The sequence below is a fragment of the Podarcis bocagei genome, assembly GCF_964188305.1.
Source record: "Podarcis bocagei genome assembly, chromosome: 6".
NCBI classification, from domain to species: Eukaryota; Metazoa; Chordata; class Lepidosauria; order Squamata; family Lacertidae; genus Podarcis; species Podarcis bocagei.
Window position 1 is genome coordinate 97,684,205 of NC_138130.1, and position 24,177 is coordinate 97,708,381.

At 45.6% G+C, this 24,177-nt stretch overlaps 1 protein-coding gene across 11 annotated transcripts in view; it reads left to right on the forward strand.

Moving 5' to 3' along the window:
* The window catches only part of TENM4 (teneurin transmembrane protein 4), a 1,513,375-nt gene that overhangs the window by 855,754 nt on the left and 633,444 nt on the right, over positions 1-24,177 (forward strand). For 2 of the 11 annotated variants that reach the window (XM_081197254.1, XM_081197255.1), the window contains exon 1: positions 13-457. The exons of the other annotated variants lie outside the window; for them this stretch is intronic. The gene's annotated coding sequence lies outside the window, so the exon portion shown is untranslated. Of the gene's footprint in view, positions 1-12; positions 458-24,177 lie in introns of those variants that run through there. 11 annotated transcript variants of the gene reach the window in all.

The following is a 24,177-nucleotide window of genomic DNA, read 5'->3' on the forward strand; positions in this document are numbered from 1 at the left end:
CTGCGTGTGAGTGTGTGTGTGTCTCTCTGTGTGTATAAGAGAGCCAGAAGGCGAGAGAAGGAAGAGAGAGAGAGAAGCAGAAGAGGAGGAGGAGGAGAAAGGCACGCGAGGCGTTTTTTGGTGGGATTGCAGCTTGCTGGGAAGCCTGGACATTGGAAAGCAGAGAGAGAGAGAAGAAAAGAGATGTGCGCGTCCTGATCATCATTTTCACCTCGCTTGGCGGAGAGAGAAATCTGCTGCTGAGAACGGGGAACGGGGCGCTTCCTTTTGATTTGGGGATTTGGCGTTTTTCATGGGTTGGTCTCTGCATGGCTGATCCCGCCTGGTTTTAGGATGAGCCGCGGCCGTTTCCGGGCTTGATTTAGCGCGATCCGCACAGCACCCTCCCGGCTTGGGATCCAGCTGCTGGGCAGATTGGAACGCGCAGGCGGAGCGGACGGCGAGCCCTGCATAAATGGTAAGCGCCAAAAGGGCTTTTTTATGGTGATGATCTTCCTCTTCCTCCTCCTCCTCCTCCTCAAAGGTCCCCTCCCTGCTGCCTCCCCACCCCCACCCCGTTACCTCCCTGGCGCTGTCCTCTTTTCCTCCCCACCCCCACCCGAGTCAGGATTTAGAGAGATCTGCCCGGATCTTTCGCGTTCGCCAGCTGCCTTTCCCACCCTTTGGGCCCGGTTCGTTTTGTGCTGCAATACAGTTGGAAGAAAATCCATCTCTTCCATACACCCATATATATATATATGGACGTCTGGCATTTTTTTTACTCGCATAGGCGAAAGAAGGGCGATTTATTCCATAAGTAAAGACACCCTCCCTGCCTTTTTTTGCAACGGCTTGGTTCTCTGCTTTCCAACCCCCGCTATTATTATTTTTTTAAGAGATTGCAGACACGAATCCGTACCGCTTCCTCGGGTTGAATAGCATTGCCCGAGGGTCGGCGGATCCCTCGCCGTGTAAACTAGGCACAGACCTTCTCTCTGTGCTGGAAAGCTTGTGGCAAAAGCCTGCGTGACCCCCTTTCTCTTTCCAGTCATTCTTTGGAGGGGGGGGGCAGAGAGAGAGAGAGAGAGATCCTGCCCTCAGTTCTGCTGCTAGAGAGTGGGAGGAGGAGATTTAGGGAGGGAGGGAGGAGGAGTTTTTGCCCAATAGATCAATAAGTTATTTCAGAACCACAGGCTGAAAATTAGAAATGGGGGGGGGGGGTCACCTGCTATTCCTCCCTCCTCCTCCCAAAATCTTCCCATCCCGAGAGTCTCCTTCCTCACCTTGACTCCCCCACCTCCTTCCTTTAGTCTTCTATGGGTCTGTTTACATCTGCATCTTTGAGGAGGTATGCATACTTTTACCAGGGTGCAAGTCCCATTGAACTCAGTGGGACTTCTTTCCAAGGAAAATCCATGCCTGCTTAAAAAAGAGAGAGAGGGTCATTGTTGCTGGTTTAAAGACTGGGGCGAAGTTTTCGGAGTTCCAGCTCCAAAGGAAGGAAAGAAATCTGCCCTCCTGCTAATTATATTTCTAAGCACTTTCCTTCCCATTCTTGGCAGCCAAGTTAGCACTGGGAGACCCTACACCCCTTGAACTCTGGGATTTGCTTCTGAGCAGACATGTATAGGGTTTTGCTTCTGAAGGTGTTGCTGCGTGTGTCTCAGAGAGTGATGTTGCTAGGCGCACGTTGAAATTTGGAATATATAGGGAGAGGAATGCATAGGTAGACACCCAAATAACATGTCCTGCATTGCATTGCCTGTTTTAGTATTGCGTTCATGCGCACACACATGTGCATATTTTTGGCAGGGGGAGTGGGTTTAGATACCTTGGATTTCAGAAGGTAGAAAGTGTCTGTTTTTGAACTTGTGTAGCACTGAAGAAAAGAATGTGCTGAAAGAATCGCTTCCAGAACAACACATCTGTCATACGTTGCAACCATTGTGTTGTGCTGTCAACCATACTGAGAAAGAGTTTGCTTTTTTGAGACAGGGGGTTCAGCATTCCTGTGGCATGTCTTGTCCTCTTCTGTAGCTGCAAAGCAGATTTGCTCAGGTGGCTGAGACTTTCTAGAAATATATAGTCCTGGCTTTCTAGAAAAGCTGATTTATTTATTTTTGGGTTGTTTTCTTTTTTTAAAGATGTGTTTTAAGGAACAAACAAACCAACAGCTGTTAATTTGAATGTGTTCTTTTCCAATGCACACACAAACTTCAATGATCTTGGGCTACCAACTGGCTTTGGGCATCTGATGAATTAGGTCTTGGTTGCACATTCCTTCCTCTTTGACTAGACGCCGTCTCACGGCAAGAGCAAGGGAGGTCTAACTCGTCTCCATCTCCATACTGATCTGCTTGGTTGGCCCATTAACGCAACTCACTTTTGGGAGGTTCAGAACGCTGTGAACGATGGCAAAGAAGAATGACCCCTTGTTTTTTTAAGAAAATGTCCTTAATCCGAGGCACATTATCACGCACCATGTGCTCTTGCCATGTTAGGTGCAACCACAAATGGAAGCTAGGATGTGTGCTTGATACAGACTCCCACTGTGTCTTCCTCTGGACCTGAGAAGCATTCTGAACCAAGGGCAGGGGGGGTGCATCCAAGAGAGAATATATTAGTTCCCAGGGCAGCATTAGGTTTGGGGCAGCCTGGCTGATTAGTTATGGACTCGAGTAATTTGTCTCCCTTTAATTTATTTCATTGGCCTTTCCAGGGCCGGAGATACCTGTGCTTTCCCCCATTTCACAGCCTGTATCTACTTTTGCAGGCTTTGATGAAAGAGCCAGCATGCTCTAGGTAGTAATTTCTCTCTCTCTCTCTGCATGCTAGGCAGAACTTAAAGGGGGAGGTTCACCATTCCTGAAAACCTTGCGTTGTGGCAGAGATTGAAGATTGGAATCCGCGAGGCTGGATAGATTATTCTTTTAGAATTCACACATACACACACAGAGAGAGAGAGAGAGAGAGAGAATCTGTACCTATGATAAAGAGAGACCACTCTCGCTTCTGCCTTCTTCCCTGGTCAGCATGCTAGAGCCAAGGCTCTTGCCGCAAGCCTGCCGGATAATTTCTCCCTGGCTCAGACTGCTTGGGGCCATTAGGCTTCCCTGCTGCCCCAATCCCCCTTTGAGGGAAAGGCTGTTTGGGCAGGAAAACCCCACGCCTGGGTTTCTTTTCAGCAGCTATGCGTGTTGGAATTGGGCTGAGATTCTTGGGCATTTGCTAAAGAAGGCTTTCTCCAGTCACCTACACAGAGGCATGCTCAACGCTTGGGTGTGTGCTGCTTCCACGAGAGAGAGAGAGACTGGTGCACTGCCACATGTCTCCACGTGCATGAACGCACTGTAGCTGTGTGTGTGTGTGTTTCTGTTTGCAACCTGTTTCCCTTGAAAACTAGCTGTAACAGGAGAACCACTCAGTCAAGGAATTCTACAGGGAGTCTCTCACAACTGCCAAACCACCTTTCTGCATTCCACCTCTCTCTTTGCAACCACCACCACACACACCCCAATATATTTGGGGGTGGGGTGTCTCTGTAGGGGAAGGGGTTGAGAAAATGTGCTTCTCCTTTGACAAATGTGCAGCCCCAGAGTCCGTTGGAGCCGATGAAGACTGTGGCAGATTTACTGGAAGAGGCAAAAATGTTCTGTGTGTATATGCGTGTCATTGAGTAAAAAAATTGGAAAGATAGCTGGGATTACCGTACTTGTCTGGTTTCTGGGATTACTGAGGTTAAGTGTGTGTGTGTGTGTGTTTCAGAGAAATAGCACTTGGGTAGTCTGCTATATTGCTAGCACATGCTATGCTTCGCCTTTATTTTTTAGGGAACCGAGTTTTGAGGCAGAAGCTAGGAGTGAGCAAATCTGTCAGTTTGGGTTTCTCATTTTCCCCATTTTTAGGTTCGGCTCTTCAGATTTCCACACCAGTTTGCAATTTATTTATTTTCGAGAGCCCTCTTGAAAACCCACCAGCGGTTTGGGGTGAATTTTTCCTAATGCACATGTTTTGCATGTTGCTTTTGCCCAATGCACACTTTTTTGGAGGTGTAAACAATTTCTCCTAACGAGATACATTTGTGTATGCTGTTTTCCCAAAGACGTGCATGACTGTGCAGAGTTTTCCCCGCATATGTGTTTTTGTACACATTGCTTGGCTGACACTGCAAAATTCGGAAAAGTGCGGATTCAGAGAAGAGTGGCTGTGCTTTGGTTCTCAGAAACCCAAAACCGTGTTTTCAGAAAGGGCATATCAGGTACGCTCAACTTTGAATGCAAATTGAATTGAATTTCTTTGCCCACCCTAGGGGACTGCTATTTTTTCTTTGTGCTGTTTCAAGAGACTAATTGGGACCTGATATTTCTTTATGTCCCCTGCTCCCCTGGCATGTATAACAAGAGAAACCCATCTCTTTCCCCCAGCATCCACAGTGGTATTTCAATTAAAATACTTGTGCTCTTTTGTTTTATGTGATCCCCCATTCACATGCATTCTGCTACCCAGGAGTGCAACAGTGCACTGAACTCTGGTTCCACTTCTAAAAGGAGGAAGATGCTTAAATAACGAAAGGTTGTCTTTTCTCGCCCTCTCTCCTTTTATTGTTATTTTTCTATCCCAGGGAAAGTCAAATCCAGTTTTGTTCACTTTTCTGCTCCAGTGGTTCGTTTTCTGACAGAATCACGTCCTAACCACAGAGCAGAGCTAAGATCTTATGTAACTTGATGTTTCCAGATCTAACGTTGCAAGTGCCACAGTAAGGAAAACGAAAGGTAGGGGGTGTTTGGCGAGATGAACGGTGAATGACACGAGCGGCTTCCTATTAGGGATTTCAGATCAATGTTGCTTTAAGTCCTTAATCCCAAAATGCTTCGATAGCATCGACATCGGTCAGATGAGATGGAGCCTTCAGCCTTTGTCTTGCTGAAACCCGCAGGCTTCTTACTCCTCAGTAGCACCGCCAAATCAGGGGATCCTCTTGCCCAGTACCTGCAGGCTTTGAACCAGGATTGAACAAGATAGGACAGGTGTGGCTAACCTGCCGCCCTCCAGATGTTGTTGGCAGTGTTCGGAATTAGCCAGGCGCAAGGCGCATTTTGCACCTAGCTTTTGACCACTTGCAACCAAGTGAAGATGCCTAGGCGCCAGGATGGGGCCTGACATTTCCACCGCCTGGGGAATCATTGGATCTGGGCTGTTTTCACACACTCATACCCTACCCTGCAGAATTCTATCTGTTATATTTTACCTGCACAATCGGGATGCAGTTCAGGAACCAAAACGCCTTTTCTGTGCAGCCTGAGCAGCAGCAGTCACCATTTGGGAAATGAGGTTGGAATAGGCCAGTGTAGATGTGAACCGGCAATGGATCAAGTGGCGTTTCTTCTCAAAGCTCTTAACCCAGCTCAAGGTTGTCATCTGAACTAGCCAGATGTTTAACAGAGAATCAATCACAGTCAGTCCGTCATTTGAAAAGTAAAGACTTGAGAGCCATCTTGCCTCCAAATGGCAATTAGACATTCAGTTTTGATGACTACAACCTTGGTTTAAGGAGCCATTTGGCACCTGGCGTATATATATATGAGTTTCTAACACTGGTTGTTGGACTCAAGGTGGGGAATATGGTTTTCTATCCCCATCCCCCTCCATTTCCCCCTCACAACACCCCTGTGAGGTAGGTTAGGCTGAGAGACCATGACCAAGTGGGGATTATTCAGCGAGCTTCATGGCTGACTGAGGATTTGAACCCTGGTCAACTGGGCCTCACCAGTCCAACAGTCTCACCACACTGGCTCCCTGGTATCAAATGCCAGCTGAGAGGTTCAAGGAATCCAACAGGGTCACCCAGACCCTCCAAGTGCCCCTGTTTTCCAGGGACGGCTTTGGATTTGAAGAAGCTGTCCCGGTTTCTGATTTGATCCTGGAAGGTCCCATTAGGACGTCCATATTTTCATTGGAGAAATGTTAGAGGGTATGGATAGGATGCCCCTGCTTTCATCGGAGAAATGTTGGAAGTCATCCACCCAGCACATCCAAGGCAGCTTATCACATAACCTGGTCTGTGGATGGACTGATATTGCCCTTTAGATCTTATCACCCGTGCAGGGTGTACGTGTGTGAAAAAGTGATTAGATTCTTGCACTCAGCATGCATAGTTTAAGCAGTATGCAAAGCATTTCACGCACTTGCCTTGAAATGTGTGATATCTAAAATGGAGAAGCAGGGATTGAAATTGCCTTTTGCTGATTAAATCTCCATGTGATGGAAATGTTCAAATCAACATCGGCTCAGATTTAATGCCTGATTGCTACCTGCTGCACACTTTGGGCTATCCGTCCCGGCTAGCCTATTGTTGCTAAAAAGCTAAAATATTTTGCTGCTGCCTTGGAGCTGACAGATTGGCGTATCTGGGCACTTTGACAGAACCGCACGCACCACTTCCCAGTGAATTGGGTATTCATGGATCTTTGACCAATATGTTTTCAGAGGGAACAAGATTCTAATGAAAGGCTTCTAAAAATATATATACATGTGCGTTTTCACCACGGCAAAGACCTGGGGGGTGATGCTGAGAAGGTAAGACGGGGGGCGGGGGGCAGTGGGGCAGAGAGAGAAACAGAAAGAAATTTGATCTTTGCATAAGGGGTGTGGGCTAGCTGATTTGTTTCCATGGTATTTCTAAAGAAGATACTCTCCTGCGTAACGTTCTAAAGTTACTGTGCTAATAGGCAAAATAATTTTCCTCGAAATATTTGGACAAGGGGAGCAAATCCCAGACCCTCCAAGTGTCTCTGTTTTCCAAGGACAGTCCCAGATTTACAGAAGCCATTCCAGTTTCTGATTTGATCCCAGAATGTCCCACTTTCCCTTAGGCTTTCCTTATTTCCACCAGATAAATGTTGGAGGGTATGGCGTTATGTTACTCCCGAGCCAAGGGGATAAGTAACTATACAACCTTTAGAAGACATTGGCAGTCCTGTATAGGGAAGTTTTAAATGTTTTATTATGTTTCTATATATGTTGGAAGCTGCCTAGAATGGCTGGGGCAAGCCAGCGTGATGGGTGGGGTATAAATAATAAAAATATGGATATTATTACGAAACAGGATCTCCCAATTTTAACTAGAGAAATGTTGGAGGGTATGAGATCCTCCTACATTGCCATTTTCAATACTGTTGTACCTTGGTTTTCAAACAGCTTAGTTCTTGAATGTTTTGGCTCCCGAACGCCACAAACCCGGAAGTGACTGTTCCAGTCTGTGAACTGTTTTTGGAAGCTGAACATGATTTAAGATTCTGCAACTGCGCTTTGGTTTCTGAACATTTTGGAAGTCAAACAGACTTCCAGAACAGATTCCATTCGACTTCCGAGATATGACTGCACTTTGAAAACATGGGGGATCTGTGGTCTTCTAGATCTTGCTGGACTTCAACTCCCATCGTCCCCCTAGCATAGGCCATGCTGGCAGGGGCTGATGGGAATTGGAGTCCACCAACATCTGGAGGTCTCCAACAACTGACTCAACATAAGGTGGTGTCTTATCATTCTCTGTCCATGGAAGACCCACCAGTTGAACACTTATTGAGTACAGAGCTGCCTCTGTTTGTGACCATTTCTGATGTTTCCCAGTAAACTGCAGGGACCATCTTGGGAGGGTGGAATAAACATGACCTCAATTTGATCAGGAGCAATTTGGCTGAATATTCCTACAATACTTTTCTTAAAGATATGTATCATAAGGCTAGCGTGTCTGTTGGTTAGCGATTACAGAGTTCTAACGGCATTTGTGGAGATCTTATCGTGAACACAATTACATTTGTCGTTCGGTTCTTTTAAGCCAGAAAATACAGATTTGCCTCCTAGGACGGCGGCATCTTTCTTCCAAACAAAGGCGGGCAGAAGTTACTGATGGTCCACTTAGGGTGCCTGATTCACAGAGACAGTCATATTAATTTGCATGTATCTGTCTATTGTAATGGAGAGCCTTTAATTAGATTGTGTTGATAGGGCTGAAAGCCAGCCTTTGGTTACATAAAAAGAAATACAGACTGGGAAAGCCAGCCAGGTTCGTTTATTCATTCTGACAATCTGCATACCGCCAGCAAGCCAATCGGGAGCCTGGGGCGGCATGTGTGCCCTGTGCCTGGGGCGGGGCCAGCTGCCCACAGCGGTGGGGCCAGCCGCCCATGGGGGTGGGGACACTGTGGGGCCTCTGTGGAGTTTGCCTGCCTCCTCCCACTCAGCTGCCCTATAGCTGAGGGGGAGGCAAAGGGCAGACTGCTTGGGGCAGCGCAGAGCATGCGGGGGCCCAAACCACCGCATCACTCCCGGGAGAGACACGTGGCTCAGGCGCGCTGCAGGCGGTGAGTGCCGCTCATCATTTTGTCACCCCCTCAGTGGGGACATCCGGGGCGGTCTGCACCTACCGCACCCCCCTTGCTACGCCCCTGCATACCGCTTCATTACGATTGTCTCCGGGCGGCGTGCAAGAAACTCGAGGCAATGAAAATGAGTTAAAATGGCAAAATCAGAATCCATTGGAAATGCATAATGGAATAAAAAAAGTTTTCAATGGGTGCTCGAAGTTCAGCAGGGCAGTTGCCTGTCTGACCTCAACTGGAAGGGAGTTCCATAAATCCACAGTTCCTGGTGGATATGAGTTATGCATCTGAGTAATGGGGGGATCACTAACATTGACTTGCCTGAAGACCTCAGTGATTGGGCAGGGATCTAAGGGATCAGGCAGTCTCTGAGGCATTCTGGATCCAAGTCAGGGTGGATAAAAATAATTGATTTTTTTTTAATAATAAAAAAAACAGTTTTTTTAATTTAAATCGGATTTTTAAAATAAAATGCTTTTGGAGGAAAAAAATCTTTCTAAATCTAGTTTTCTATTTAAGTTACATTATAGTCCAAAGGTTATTCATCAGGAAATAATGATTTGCTTTAAGTTTTTCAGGTGTGCTAAAAAGTCTAAGTTGTTGTTTTTTAATTGTTTAACCACATCAGTTAACAAACATGAATACATATGCTATAATGTTATTGTTTTAGTTAAATAAATAGTTTAAATCGTTATTAAGGAAATGATTATTTTCCCCTTCCTATAAAGTACAGCAGAAAAGTTGTCCAAATATAAACAGTTAACTTATTAAACCTCACAATAATTTCATAATTATCTGTCTATGTATTTCTAATAATTGGGATGTCTGTCTTCACACTTAGATTCATCTTAACAGAATTGGAATGGCAGTGAGGAGAGGAAGGCAAAGCACACAGCTATTAGGAAATTTTATGAGCCCCATGCAATTTTATTTGTTTTAACACACATCCTTTTTTTGTGCATATGCTCTTTCATCCCTAGTGCAAACTGGAAATAACTGGGGCTGCTACCAGAGGCGGCTTCTGCCCAGCAGATTTGCTGTCAATGATTGTGCTTTGTTTGCACTCTGCTGGGAAGAGGAGATTGCACTTTGCTTGCACCTCTTTTAATGCAAGGTGTTGACAGCGCACTTGTGTTGGGGGATGTGCTTGGATTTGGCTTTAGCAGAGCATGGACCTGGCCTGAGGTGTGCTAATTAATGCAGGAGTTAGTGGCCTGGTCAGAAAGAATCAGGCCAAACATGCCTCCTGCTTGCCCCGATCAACATTTCCAACCCCATATATTCTCCGAAGCTGCTTCTCTGATTACAGCAGCAGAAGTAGTCATGAGCGCTTGATTCCAAGCTTGGACTTGATTTTCCTTCCCCACAGTCCTGTGTCAACAAAAATACCCTGAGTAAGCTTTGCAGAATTGGCACGCACGCCGTGGTAGCTAGCCTTACATCACATTCCTCTGAATATTTCATGAAGGCCTTTCTAAATGTGTACTACGCTACCAGTCTGTGTATTTGGGAGCGGCTGGCGAGATTCATTTTTTAGCTGCAGAGTGCGATGGCGTGTTATGATAGGACAGGGCTCAGCTACTGTCGCCCAGAGGCCAAATCTTACTCTCTGGTGGGTGCCAACCGCCCTTCCCTCAGTTGCCAACTCCAGGCACAAAACTGGTGTGTTGATGAGTGGTGTCAGCAGCAAGCAGCCTCAGCTTCTGGGCCACCCACAAGGGAAAATGGCACGCAGACCTTTCGTTGTGGGGGCCGTAACCTGCATTTAAAGTGCCAATTGGCGATGAGCTTATATAACTGAGTTTCTAACACTTGTTAGAGTGCTCTTGTGTTCCGATCCTGCTTGCCAGCATCTGGTTGGCTGCTGGAGAGCAGGATGAAAGGACACCTGTGGAGCTGGGGTCTAAACCACTGAGCCTCTTGGGCTTGCTGATCAGGTCGGTGGTTCGAATCCCCACGACGGGATGAGTTCCCAGTCCCCTGTCCAAACCTAGCAGCCTGAAAGCACACCAGTGCAAGTAGATAAATGGGTACCGCTGTGGTGGGAAGGTAAACGGCGTTTCCATGCGCCTGGTTTCCGTCACAGTGTCCCGTTGTGCCAAAAGCTGTTTACTCCTGCTAGCCACATGACCCAGAAAGCTGTCTGCGGACAAACGCCGGCTCCCTTGGCCTGAAAGTGAGATGAGAGCTGCAACCCCATAGTCACATCTGACTGGACTTAACCATCCAGGGGTCCTTTACCCTTTACATTGGACCAGATCCAGCAGGCTCTTCTTATGATCTTATGTCATAAGAAAGCTGCAGAGATAGCGCAGGATAGTGTGCACCCGGGAAATGATCTCTTTCAGCTTCTGCCTTCTGGAAGAAGGTACAGGGTTATAAAGACTAGGACTAGCCGCCTGAGAAACAGTTTCTATCCAAATGCGATTTTGGTATTAAACACAGTGTAAGGTAGTCTCTATGGGAGTATTATTGTATTTAATTATGGGATCTCTGAGTTTTTAGGGGGTTAACCAGGCTGGGATAGCTGGGATAGCAGGCTTGTTGGTTTTTGAATGTCCGATGTAGATATTTTTCAACTTCGTTGTTCTGTATGGGACAATGACAATAAAGATTATAAAAAAATTCCTTCCAGTAGCACCTTAAAGACCAACTAAGTTAGTTCTCGGTATGAGCTTTCGTGTGCATGCACACTTCTTCAGATACACATGATTATTTTTAGTATGGCAGACCAACACGGCTACCAATCTGTAAATAAAGATTATCTTATCTTATGTAGGCTAGCTTAGACTCACACACCCTTCTCTGTCCTCCACCCAGGTGTAAAGGTAAAGGGACCCCTGACCATTAGGTCCAGTCGTGGCCAACTCTGGGGTTGCGGTGCTCATCTCGCTTTATTGGCAGAGGGAGCCGGCGTACAGCTTCTGGGTCATGTGGCCAGCATGACTAAGCCGCTTCTGGCGAACCAGAGCAGCACGGAAACGCCGTTTACCTTCCCGCTGGAGCAGTACTATTTATCTACTTGCACTTTGATGTGCTTTCAAACTGCTAGGTTGGCAGGAGCTGGGACTGAGCAATGGTAGCTCACCCCGTTGCGGGGATTCGAACCGCCAACCTTCTGATTGGCAAGTCCTAGGCTCTGTGGTTTAACCCACAACGCCACCCACGTACCTCTACCCAGGTGAGGAAGAGGCATTAGCCGAACTCAAGGGCACATTGTTGCCAGTCAGAAGCACCCAAGGAGGCTGCAGAGCATGGGAGGGTTTGTAACCTGGAGAGAATTCCATGAGTTAGACACCCCCACTTTGGCTTTCCATGTGCGTATCAGGTTAGTGTCACGGGTACTGCTCTCCCTGATTCCCTTCCACCTCCCTGGCTGAAAACCTCCAGCTCACCAGATGCAAGATATACTCCGGCTAAGAAAAATAAGTTTGAGAGTTCTCGGCTTTTATTTCATTGGCGAGAGGCTTAAAAGCTTTGTTATCCGAAAGATCTCCTGCCTTCGCATCCGTTTCTCGTCTCTGCGCTCCACACTATTCCACATCCAAGAGTTTAGTGATTTAATGTTCTTCTAAAGTTTCTGCAAAGAGAGAGCTGCTTCTCTTCTTCTTCCTGCAGCCTTCCACATGCCGTTCCTCTCAGCTCCCCAGAGGCACTGATAAGCACGAGATTCCTGCCTTGCAGGAGACCTGAAAGTCTATCGCAACTTTTAAAAAAGCATTAGGAGGAAGGTGGCTCTGACGTTGCCAAGTGTGATGATTGGAGTGGGGTCAAAGTACCTTCAGCATCTGAGTATACATGGTCACAAAATGTATTTGTGCATTGTTATTACCTTGGTTATTGGCACCTGCCAAGCTGTCTATTGCACAGAAATGGAAATTTTCACGCGGGTTGTCTCTTGCATTATGGCATAAAAATGCATGGGCTGAACAAATAACCCACAAAAGTTGTGTACTCAGAGGGAAAAGATCTTTGGCATAGAATCATAGAGTTGGAAGGGATCCCGAGGATCGTCTAGTCCAACCCCCCTGCAATGCAGAAATATTCAAGTGTCCCCTTACGGGAACTGAACCTGCAACCTTGGCATGATCAGCACCACATTCTAACCAACTGAGCTATAGCAGGATCTGTGCCACACTTTGATCTGGTGGGACTTCATATCTTACATTTCAACGGAAGATCTACGTGTTGGGATATTTTGTCTACGTGCCGTTTGATGCAGCTTCTCACAAAGCAATTAAGAGTTGGCCAAAGGCCAAGCAGGGGAGTTATTCTGCCTAGAGATATGGGACCTTGGATACAGCTCAACTATAGGTCAAGGTCTCCACATAGGCCTGATGACTCACAACCTTCCTTGCTGGATAGGTTGTTGGTCAGTAGTGTTCTGAGAGTCGTTTGGAGTTTGTTAAGAGAGAGAGAGTTTAAGATCCGTGTCTGTATCTTGTATATAGTAACTTGTAGAGTCTAAACACCTCTAAGTAACCACGTTACTGGTAGCAGCATCTTGATCCTGCTTCATCCTTCCTGCCTGCAACTGATTGCTTCTGGAAGTACGCGTATGTTCTGCTATATTCAACTGGGTCTGGCTAAGATCCTGCAACAGGTTAAAGTTGCTTACCTGCACTTTAAAAAGAAAGATGGACTTCCTGATGAGCATTTATGTATAGGTTTGTACATATAGAATTGTACACATCCCTCAAGCGATTTTCCAGATTTCTGGGTTGGATTCAGCAGCACTTAGTTGTTACCTATTTTGTCAATTTTGTGGAATGCAAATAAATAAATAGGACAGGATAGAACCACACTTTGGGGAGTTTCTCCGTTTCTCCCATAATAGGTAGCGATGGCCACAAACTTGGATGACTTGCAGAAGGGAAGTAGAGAAATTCATGGAGGCGAAGGCTGTCAGGACCACTAGCCATGGTGGCTTATGTTCTGCCTGTGCTGTTGACGTACCTGTGAGCACCAGTTGCTAAGGATCCAAAGGGGGGAGTGTTTGTAACACGCCCTGGGGGGGGCATTGCCCCGGTATGAGACAAACCTCTCCAGGTGTTGTCCGGTGTTGCGCTCCCGCTTGATGGAATCACTCTTCATTGATGTCTATCCCGGGGGAGATGGACACAGGTCGGATGATCCTGTGCACGCTATTAATCAGCAGAGTTAGCAGTGATGACTGGAAGCGTGAATGTGAGCATCCTAAGTAGTAGTAATAATAATAATAATAATAATTTATTATTTGTACCCCGCCTATCTGGCTGGGTTTCCCCAGCCACTCTGGGCAGCTTCCAACAAAGATTAAAAATACATTAAAATGTCACCCATTAAAAACTTCCCTAAACAGGGCTGCCTTCAGATGTCTTCTAAAAGTCAGGTAGTTGTTTATTTCCTTGACATCTGATGGGAGGGCGTTCCACAGGGCGGGCACCACTACCGAGAAGGCCCTATGATTAAGTCTCAGTTAAACATGGCTAGTTCAGATGACAACCTTGAGCTAGGTTAAGAGCTTTGACAACTTAAAGATAAGTCACCCAATCCCTTTCACTCAAAGCCCTTTTAATGTTTGATGTTTTGTGGTTTTAATATTCTGTTGGGAGCCACCCAGAGTGGCTGGGGAAACCCAGCCAGATGGGTGGGGTATAAATAAATTATTATTATTATTATTATTATTATTATTATTATTATTAGTCCATCATTTGAAAAATAAGCCTTTAGAACTGTCTTGCCCCAAAATGGCAACTAGAGATTCTGTTTTGGCAACTGCAACCTTGGTTTAAGGAGCCATTTGGCGCCTAGCTTAAACAGTGGTACCTCAGGTTAAGAACTTAATTTGTTCCGGAAGTCCGTTCTTAACCTGAAACTGTTCTTAACCTGAGGTACCACTTTAGCTAATGGGGCTTCCTGCTGCCGCTGTGCCGCCGGAGCACGATTTCGGTTCTCATCCTGAGGTAAAGTTCTTAACCTGAGGTACTATTTCTGGGTTAGCGGAGTCTGTAACCTGAAGCGTCTGTAACCTGAGGTACCACTGTATATCTGAGCTTCCAACACTAAATTGTGAAGGCTTGCTTAACCCCCACACCTGCTTCCAAGCCATGGCACCATTCGAGCTAGACTTGGGGCTCGGCCCCATGAGCCACCACCAGACCTAGGTAAGGAATACCTGTGTTAATTTTAATATTAGCTTGTTATCGGTCAGACCCATTGGTCCACCTAGCTCAGTATGCTGTCAGGCAGTCTCTCTCCAGAATTACCAGGAGATGCCAGAGATTTCAACTGAGACCTTCTGCCTGTAGAGCACCAAGCTAGGGCCTTTTCTGCCGAACAAATGCCTTTGCGTCAAAACAAATAATAAAAAAGGCTTCAAGTGAAGTCTGCGATGAAAACGCTATATACTGTGGTGCCTTGTGACTATTTTTAAACCTGCATCGGGCTTGAGCAGCGATGGCTTTGAATTATTCAACGTTTTTCTCTTTCCCTTCCATGGCGGTCCTCAACCGGAAAGCTTCCCATTGTTAGGAAAGGCTGTAACTCCGAGGGCAGGAGCGATGCCAGTGGGCCTCAGTGGTCTACCAGGATTTATTTATTCGCTTGTTCTGCACAGCAGCCTCCGACCCCTGCCCGGTTTCCAGCAAGGAAACTGGCGGGCAAAATATTAAATCATAACTGGCCAAACATGGTCAACGACTGAGGCATAGCTGCGCCGAATGCGGAGAGGTGGGCAGTAGAAAGGATTTTTTGCAGCTTTAAGGACCAAACGCTTGTGTGTCAGTTTGAAATCTGCTGGAGGGAACAGCCAAGGTTTTTAAAGCATTCAGACCATTCAGTAAACATTATTAGGCCCCAAAGGTAATTTAAAACCACATCTGTTAAAACCATATGTGGGGTATATATATACTTCTTTTAAATGTTGGTTTACAGTTCTGAGTTGCTCTGTTTCTTCACCAGGAAACCACCTTCGTTTTAAAAGGAATGGACTGATGGACTTCAAGTGACTGGGATGCAAAAAAAAAAAAAAAAAGAAAACGAATCAAACCCTTATCTGTTCTTTAATTGATGCCTAGACTTTAAGTGGGTAACTGGAAGTGTGATGGAAAGAGAACAATCTCTTGAATGAGACGCTGCACTCTGGCCTGTGGGTTACCAAGCTTATAAATATTGCTTCATTTTGGGTTCCTCATTTCCATTTACAGCCTTATGGGGGATTTAATGGTGGCAGACAAGCCATCTGGAGAGGCCTACAAAATCCTAAACCCAGTTTTAGGGAATCAAATCCCATTGGGCACTATAGGACTCACTGGAGGAGAGTGTTGCTTGCAAATCTCATGGGTTGCAGCGACTGAGGATGTAGTGTAAATTGTGGCGGGGGTCAGACTGTGGAGACTGGGGTTCAAATCCCTGCTCAGCCATGGAGTTTACTTGGGCAAGTCAACCTCTGCTTAACCTAGAAAGATAATGGTAAAGGACCCCTGACAGTTAAGTCCAGTTGCAGACGACTCTAGGGTTGCGGTGCTCATCTCGCTTTACAGGCCGAGGGAGCCGGCGTTTGTCCGCAGACAGTTTTTCCGGGTGGCCAACATGACTAAGTCGCTTCTGGCACAACACAACACAGAAACCAGAGCAGCACGCGGAAACGCTGTTTACCTTCCCGCCAGAGCGGTACCTATTTATCTACTTGCACTTTGACGTGCTTTTGAACTGCTAGGTTGGCAGGAGCTGGAACCGAGCAACGGGAGCTCACCCCGTTGCGGTGATTCGAACCGCCGACCTTCTGATTGGCAAACCCAAGAGGCTCAGTGGTTTAGACCACAGCGCCACCCACGTCCCCTGCTTAACCCACCTAATGGAATTGTTATGATTTCCCCCCCTTTAAGTTTCCCATGTTGCTGTATGTCACCTAGGGCGATTTTTCGTTAAAACCAGGCAACTGATAAAGGGCAGCAATAAATACACAAAGCAGAAAAAATGGCACAGGAGAGGGAAAAGAGGAAGGTGGAAACCATTTTCAGCATGCTCAAATGGGGAAATGAAGCTAGTGTGTGTCTTCTGAATCAAGTCTGTGATGGATTGGAGAAGGGAAAGCCCACAGACACATGACCCAAATCACATTCAGGCATACGCTGATGTATGGGGTGGGAATAGGCAGTGCCGGATTTACATGTAAGCTAAACAAGCTATAGCTTAGGGGCCACTCTCTTGGGGGCCCCAAAAAAATTTAAAAGAAAAAAAGGGGATGTACATTTCCAAAATAGAAGATAAAAAACAAATAAAATAAAACCTACATACAGCAACAATGTTTTGTGTTGGCTTCTATGATGTAAGTAACAGGCCCTGCCTGCTAGCCTGCTCCCTAAAATATCACTGGTTTGCTCCTTTCTATATATAGGGTGCCTCCATTCTGCATGGACTACTTGCATGGCAACGTGTGCAAATGGCTTGAGATACCTATTAGGTCCATAAATTACCATATAGCATATATTCAACAAACAAAAACAGGGACCATTTGTTGTTGACAAAGGACAGCTGGACATATAAAGGGCCCCATTACCTTCAGTAGCTTAGGGCCTTATCAGACCTAAATCCAGCCCTGGGGATAGGTGGTGTGATAGTTATCTTCAACCATTTGAAAGGTTGTCGCATGGAAAATGGAGCGAGCCTCTTTTATGCTGCTCCAGAGGATGGTACCCAAACCTACGGATACAAGTTACAAGAAAGGAGATTCTGACTAAACATTAGGAAGAACGTTCTGGTGGTAAGAGCTGTTTAGCAGTGGAACAGTCTCCCTCGGCAGGTGGTGGACTCTCCTTCCTTGAAGTTTGTTAAATTGAGGTTGGGCGGCCCTCTGTCATGGATTCTTTAGCTGTGATTTCTGCATTGGACAAGATGACCCTTGGGAATTGTAGCCCAAAACATCAGGAAGGCCACCAGGTTGGGAGGAGCTGACATTGACACTTCAGTTTTCTGGATCTGATCATGACACCCTTGAAGACCAGGATTGCTCAGTCAGTAGAGCGTGAGATTCTGAATCTCAAGATTGTGGGTTTGAGCCCCACGTTGGACAAAATATTCCTGCACTACAGGGGGTTGGACTAGATAGATAGATAGATAGATAAATAAATAAATTTTTATTTATACCCCGCCTTTCCCAGTTCAGAAAACCAGGCTCAGGGTGGCTAACAACAAATTTAAAACACTTAATTGATGCAACAAAAAACAGCATAAAATACAGTATAAAATGTGAATAACAATAAATTCAGAATTCAAAAATCAATTTAAGGGGGGAATCCATCCAATAAACATTAGATGATCAACAGGGCTAGCTGGCTAGATTAGTCCTATTTGGGCCAGCGAGGAGACCAGGGGAGAATTAGCTGTGGGATCCCAGAGCGGGTAATCTTCGTAAAAAGGAGAGGGGGAGGGAAGGAAGAGGAATAAAAGATCAGGCTAAGTTCAAATGGAAAGCCAGGCGGAATAGCTCTGTCTTACAGGCCCTGCGGAAGTTAAATCCTGCAGAGCGCTGGTCTCATGGGACAGAGCATTCCACCAGGTCGGAGCCATCACTGAGAAGCCCCTGGCCCTGGTGGCAGATAATCTGACTTCTTTAGAGCCTGGGACCTCTAAACTATGATTATTCATGGACCTTAAGGTCCTCTGCAAGGCATACCAGGAGAGGTGGTCCCGTAAATACGAGGGCCCTAAGCCACAAAGGGGTTTAAAGGTGATCCACGTGGTCCCTCTCAACTATGATCCCATTCTACGATCTCAGTGCATGGAAAGCATTGTACGTGAAATAACACAAAAATACCTTCTGCAATGGTAGATCTAGAGGTGACCTGGACACTCATGCGAATTACCACTTGATGCAATATGTGAGCACCAGCAGTCTTTAGTCGAGAGACTGTTAGGGATTGCTAATAGTCCCCCAAGCTTCTGTGATTACATCCACATATACAAACAGCAGACCACAGTGTAATCATAGCTCTAATTAAAGTTTTGGTTAGCGAACATTTTCCAGGCTTGAAATATCTCCACCTGCCGCAGCTATTGAGGAACATGTGTAAATCTCTGAAAATGAGGTTGTTGTGCTTTTTGTTTTCTAAGTGCTTTTTGGCATAGACATTTTATTGCGTATGAAGTTTTATTAGTAGCGGTATAATAAAGATGTGGCTTGCATGGGAATGGGACCAGGTTTTCCTCATTAAGAGAGTGCCCTTGTTAATTTGCTGACATCATCAGCTCAGCCATCAGTTTCCATTTCCATTCTGCATTAAGGAACTTCGATGGAGAGGCGATGGCTGCTTTGCATATGGGCGGGGCCAGAGTGGCAGTCAGTGGTTGTTCAGTGTGGGACCTGTGTCTTCATTTAAACCGAAGTTTATTCCATTGTTCCGGCATTTCCCTGCCTGCGAATTTCTGCATTAAGTTTTGACCTTTCACACAATGGGAAAAAAATCTGCTTCTGAAAAACCAATGGAATGTAAGTCGTGTTTAGCGCTCATTTTTGTGTTATTTGACTCCATAAAAAATCCATTTGCAGTCCTATCTGCCAGAAGATCAGGGGGGTAAAGTGATGAAATTTGAGTAAGTATACCGGCATATGGATCTTTCCCAATGTTTTCACGGGGGGTGGGGGGTGGGACAGAAGCACTCATGTGCAGAAAGGGTAGGGCAGCAGCGATGTTGTCCGGTAGTGTTTGTTGTCGCACCATCCTACGCCTACTGGTGTGAATGAAACTGAGCACAGCATAGCTCAGTTGGTTAGAGCATGGTGCTGATAACACCAAGGTCGCAGGTTCGAACCCCATAAGGACCAGCTGCATATTCCTGCATTTCAGGACTAGATGAGGCAATTCCAACCGGTCGATCACAATCTACTGGTCAATTGTGGGGTGTCCCTGGTCGGTTGTGGTTGATCTTTGGATCCTGAGAGCCAGCGCGGTGTGGTGGTTAAGAGTGGTGGACTTGTAATCTGGTGAACCGGGTTCGCTTCCCCGCTCCTCCACATGCAGCTGCTGGGTAACCTTGGGCTAGTCACACGTCTTTGAAGTCTCTCAGCCCCACTCACCTCACAGAGTGTTTGTTGTGGGGAGGAAGGGAAAGGAGAATGTTAGCCACTTTGAGACTCCTTCGGGTAGTAATAAAGCGGGATATCAAATCCAAACTCTTCCTCTTCTTCTGAGCGATCTCAACAAAGAAGAAGAGCTCAACAACTCTGGTTCTTCCTCCCTAATAAAAGTTGAAACAACTCTGGCTCCCTAAAAAAAGCTCAACAACTCAGTCCCCCAATGACAATGGGTAGATCACTGCCAGTTTTTTAGTAGAGTAGATTGCAGTCTCTTGGGAGTTGGACGTGCCTGGACTACATGATCTGCAGGCTTCCTTCCAACTCTGTGATTCTGGGGTTAGTTGCTCTATGCGGATGTATCGGTCAAAAAGCCACAGTTCCATAACACAACAGGTATTACAGTGCGCAAGGAACATTAGAAAACAGGAGAGAAGCACTAGCGTTATAGCCATGAAAACTAGTGCAATGTTCCTCTCGTCTGAATGCACCCTAGTGTCTGGAGCGGGGCAGGTGCATTCCCAGCAACATTTGGGGCAGTGAAAATCTCCCATTTCATAACATCATTTATGGCAACGAATGGATGCCCATTGCGAAAACAGTATTAGGACAAGCTTGGACATTTCAAAGTTGTCATTACTGTTTCTTTCAAGGGATTGTCCCTAGTAAGTATATGAGAGAATACAGGTTGCTCCTTTATTTAGTTATTAAATTATTAGTGTGTCAGCTGCTTCAGTGCCTTTTGATTTTATTTCTTTTTCCCCTCAAATGTGAACAATGTAAAGGAAGTACATTCCGTTGTCGTTAAATTTTTATAATTATCCCAATAAAAATTTCTGCATGGTTGACACCCAATGTAAGTCATATTTATGTTCCTTCGTCTTGGTGGGTCTACTCTAAGTTTAAACTAAGTATGCTTTATTTTCCCCCACCCTCACATATTTCAGTTCAAGTACCTGTGCCGTACTGGAATAAATAAACATGAGATACTTTTTAAAGCTTTATCTATTAAACACAAACAAAATAAGCATGCTGAATTATATTATTCTCTTAGGCATCATGATTTATTTTTGGTACAAATTACCATATGACAATTAGCCTAATTTGCATAGGACAGTTGCCTTGCTATTTCATAAGTCATTTTTATACATGATATCCATTGTTTTGGCATTCCTGTGCTTTTGTTCATTGCTTTCCCATAGTTTGGGGAAGTTCTCTGTATTAGCCTAGCAGCCATTCAGAGCCTCATTCTCCATGACTTTGTCTAATCTCTGTTTAAAGCCATCTAAATTGATGGCTGTTGTTGTTGTTGTTATATTTGTACCCCATCCATCTGTCTGGGCTGTACCAACCACCGTAAGCAGCTTCCAACATCTATAAAACATAATAAAGCATGACACATTAAAAATACAGGACTGCCTCCAGATGTCTTCTAAATGTTACATTGTTACTCATCTCCTTCTGATGAGAGGGTGTTCCACAGTGAGGGTGCCACTACCGAGAAGGCCCTCTGCCTGGTTCCCTGTAGCTTCACTTCTCGCAGTGAGGGAACCTCCTTGCTTCTCCTTTATTTAAGAACATAAGAGGAAGCTGGCTGCTGGATCATGCCCATAGCCCATCTAGTCCACTATCCTGTTCTCATGGTGGCATCTCAAGATGCCTTCAGGAAGCCCGCAAGCAGGACCTGAGTGCGAGACCACTCTCCCCATTTGTGACGTCCCCATATTCTGGTTCAAATCCTGACATCTCCATTTAGAAGAAAGTCTCCTGTCCCAAACCCTGGAGAGCCGGTGGTGGTCAGGGAAGACAATACTGAGCTAGATGGCCAAAATATAGAAGTCAGTGTCTAGTGTTATTATCTTACCATGGCACAGCAACATGTTACACAGATTATATTGTGAACGAGAATGGGATGGACTCTTTTAATTCCCTCAGGTGGCGCAATGGGTCAGTGCAGCTGGCTGTTAACCAGAAGGTTGGTGGTTTGAGCCCACTCAGGGACAGCTGTGGGCAGGATTCCTGTGTTGCACAGGGTTGGACTAGATGACCCTCGGGGTCCCTTCGAACTCCACAATTCCTGTTGATTCTAATGTTTCATCACTGATACTCCTAATGATGCCCTTGCTTACCATTGAAGGCTGAGCTGCCTATTCCAAAATATAGTCATATAGTATTAATCCTAGGAAATTCAGGTCTTCTGCAAAATGAAAGGAGTAGCTGATCTTTTAATGCGACAAATGGAAAGAATGTCCCCCAAATTCAACAGCTCCTGGTTGAACAGAGAGATTCCATTTTTAAAAGGAATCTGACACACAGTTTTTCTGTTAAAAGAAAAAATCCGTCCATGAGAATTCATCTCCATTCTATACAATGGATTAGAAATGAACCACCTTGGATCTCAAGAGCCATTCTGACAGCTAAATGGCTAATCTTCCTCAAAATGGAGGTAACTAGCAGTGCCTAATGCAGAACAATGGGCTAGTAATTTCCTACATCTGACAAATTTAGAAAAAGGATTTTGTGCAGGTGTTTGGATGTGTGCGTTTTATGACCCTGTCCTAAAACGGCACCGAGGTGATCAAAGCCATCACGGAAGAAATACGATAAGACTAAATACCCTGAAACAGGAGTATTTTACCTTCTCTATCCTAATTGCACATGCAATGCAAGTGGCAGTAAATTCTTAAGATGGAGAGGGATGTTTTGAATTTCTGCAGCATATGTGGGGTAGCTGGGAACGGATAGCTTTCAACTATCAGAGGGATGCAGTTGCATGTGAAGCAAAGAGGGAAGCTCTGGCATAAAGAATGTCATCATTAAGGTGAATGGAAACCAGGCTTGTTGTAGAAAGTGTTGTGCCCATTTTATACCCATTTTACAGATGGGTTCGTCAAGGCCGACTCCTATGTTACAACTATGGTTCCTTTCTTAGGACCCCCTTTGGCATTCTCAAGATATATCCAGATGTCTCCAGAGCTGCGTTTTCTGCCCTCATTAGATATATAATCATATGACGATGCTCTAGATAGAAAAACAACAACAACCCCTGACTTTTATGATGTGTGAAACTTGAGTGGAGTCGTGGACAGTTCTGCAAGTGGAGCCTGAGTTGGGTCAGAGGACATCCTTATCAGATGGATCAGATCTGGAAGGGAAGCCTAAAGTGTCAAAAACAGGCATGGCCAAACTTGGCCCTCCAGCTGTTTTGGGGGACAACTTCCATCATCCCTAGCTAACAGGACCAGTGGTCAGGGATGATGGGAATTGTAATCCCAAAACAGCTGGAGGGCCAAGTTTGGCCATGCCTGGTCAAGAGTATGAGAAGACCCTCCAGGTGTGCTTTTTGTTGTGTACTAGCGGGGACTTTGTGGTGCTGCCTGGGAATTTTTAGAAACAAAAAAAATATATTGTGATTATTAAATGGACCTGTCTTGCCAAAAATCAGGTGAAGTCATGCCAAAGTCACATTTTGGTCCACCATCTCGATACAAAATGGTATCCAAACATCGATGAAGACTGCCATTCCCACCCCGGGAACTCTCATGCCATTTTTGGTGACCATATCTCAAGAGGTGGATGACCCTTTGCCAAAAAACACCCCAAGCACTGTCACAGCCACCATTCCCTGTGAATGTCTTCCTTCTGCTGAGAGTCACCCGTCTCTTTCAGGCCGGTAGCGGAGCTGGTTCAGACAGAGACCGAGGGAGGACAAAGCCCAGTGAGGCCATTTGATCCAAAATAGTTCCCGCTGTTGTAATCTGGAGCAAAATTAGACACTGGCTGGCCCCGAACATTTGGCAAAGAACCTTATTAATAAAGGAGAGAACATAAAATCAGAGATTTAATTGCGTTTGGTAAGCGCTCCTGCCAGAAACGCATGAAGTAATCGGCAATTACCCTCTTCATCCATCAAGCGTCAGAGGATCACACAAGGACGAGAAACGAGAGGATGGAAAAATTACGTTCTGAAGGAGGTTTTGAGGGTGGAGGTGGGAAAACACAAGAGCAGAGCATTTTCCTTGAAAGGTTTCTCCACCTCACCCCCCACTGCGTACCCCTTGGTCCCTAATAAACCTGCTATTCAAAGATTCCCTCATCCCAGCTATAGTTCAAGCTCATTTGTTCAAATGGCCTGTGGGATTGCCAAAGCCTTTGGATAATTAGGTGTTTAGTTTAGGAAAATCAGAGGAGGAACGTGAGTTGTGCAGTCAAATGGGTGTGATGAGGTAGCTCATACTCGAGGGCAGATCTAAGCTAGGGTTGTTGACTACCTGGATGATTTACTGACCTCCTCAGGAAAAAAAAGAAAACCATATACAGACTTTAACAAAAATCACCTGACAGAGTGATTATGGCAATAGGCCCTGCCTCCTCTGGTGAGTGAATGAGATGATAATGGTGCTTTTCATTTTAAACACTTGTTTGTGACAGGTTGGTTCAGATTCAAAAGGTGTGGAGATTGAGACAACCCAACTAGTGTTTTGGTTGGAGAAGGCTTGCTCACTTAAGTAGCTCAGTCTTCTCCAGCCTGCTGCCTTTGGACTACAATTCCCATCAGCCTGTGCTGTTTGGGACTCATGGGAACTGTAGTACAAAAAAACAGGTTGGCAAAAACTGAGCTACCTAAGTTAAGCAGTGCATGCAAAGAACTCAAAACTGAAAAGGAGTGTTGAGGGATGGAGGATGGAGTATTGCCATGGAATAATCTCTTGCACATGAACAGTGTCAGAAACTCAGATAAATTAGCTAATCACCAAATGC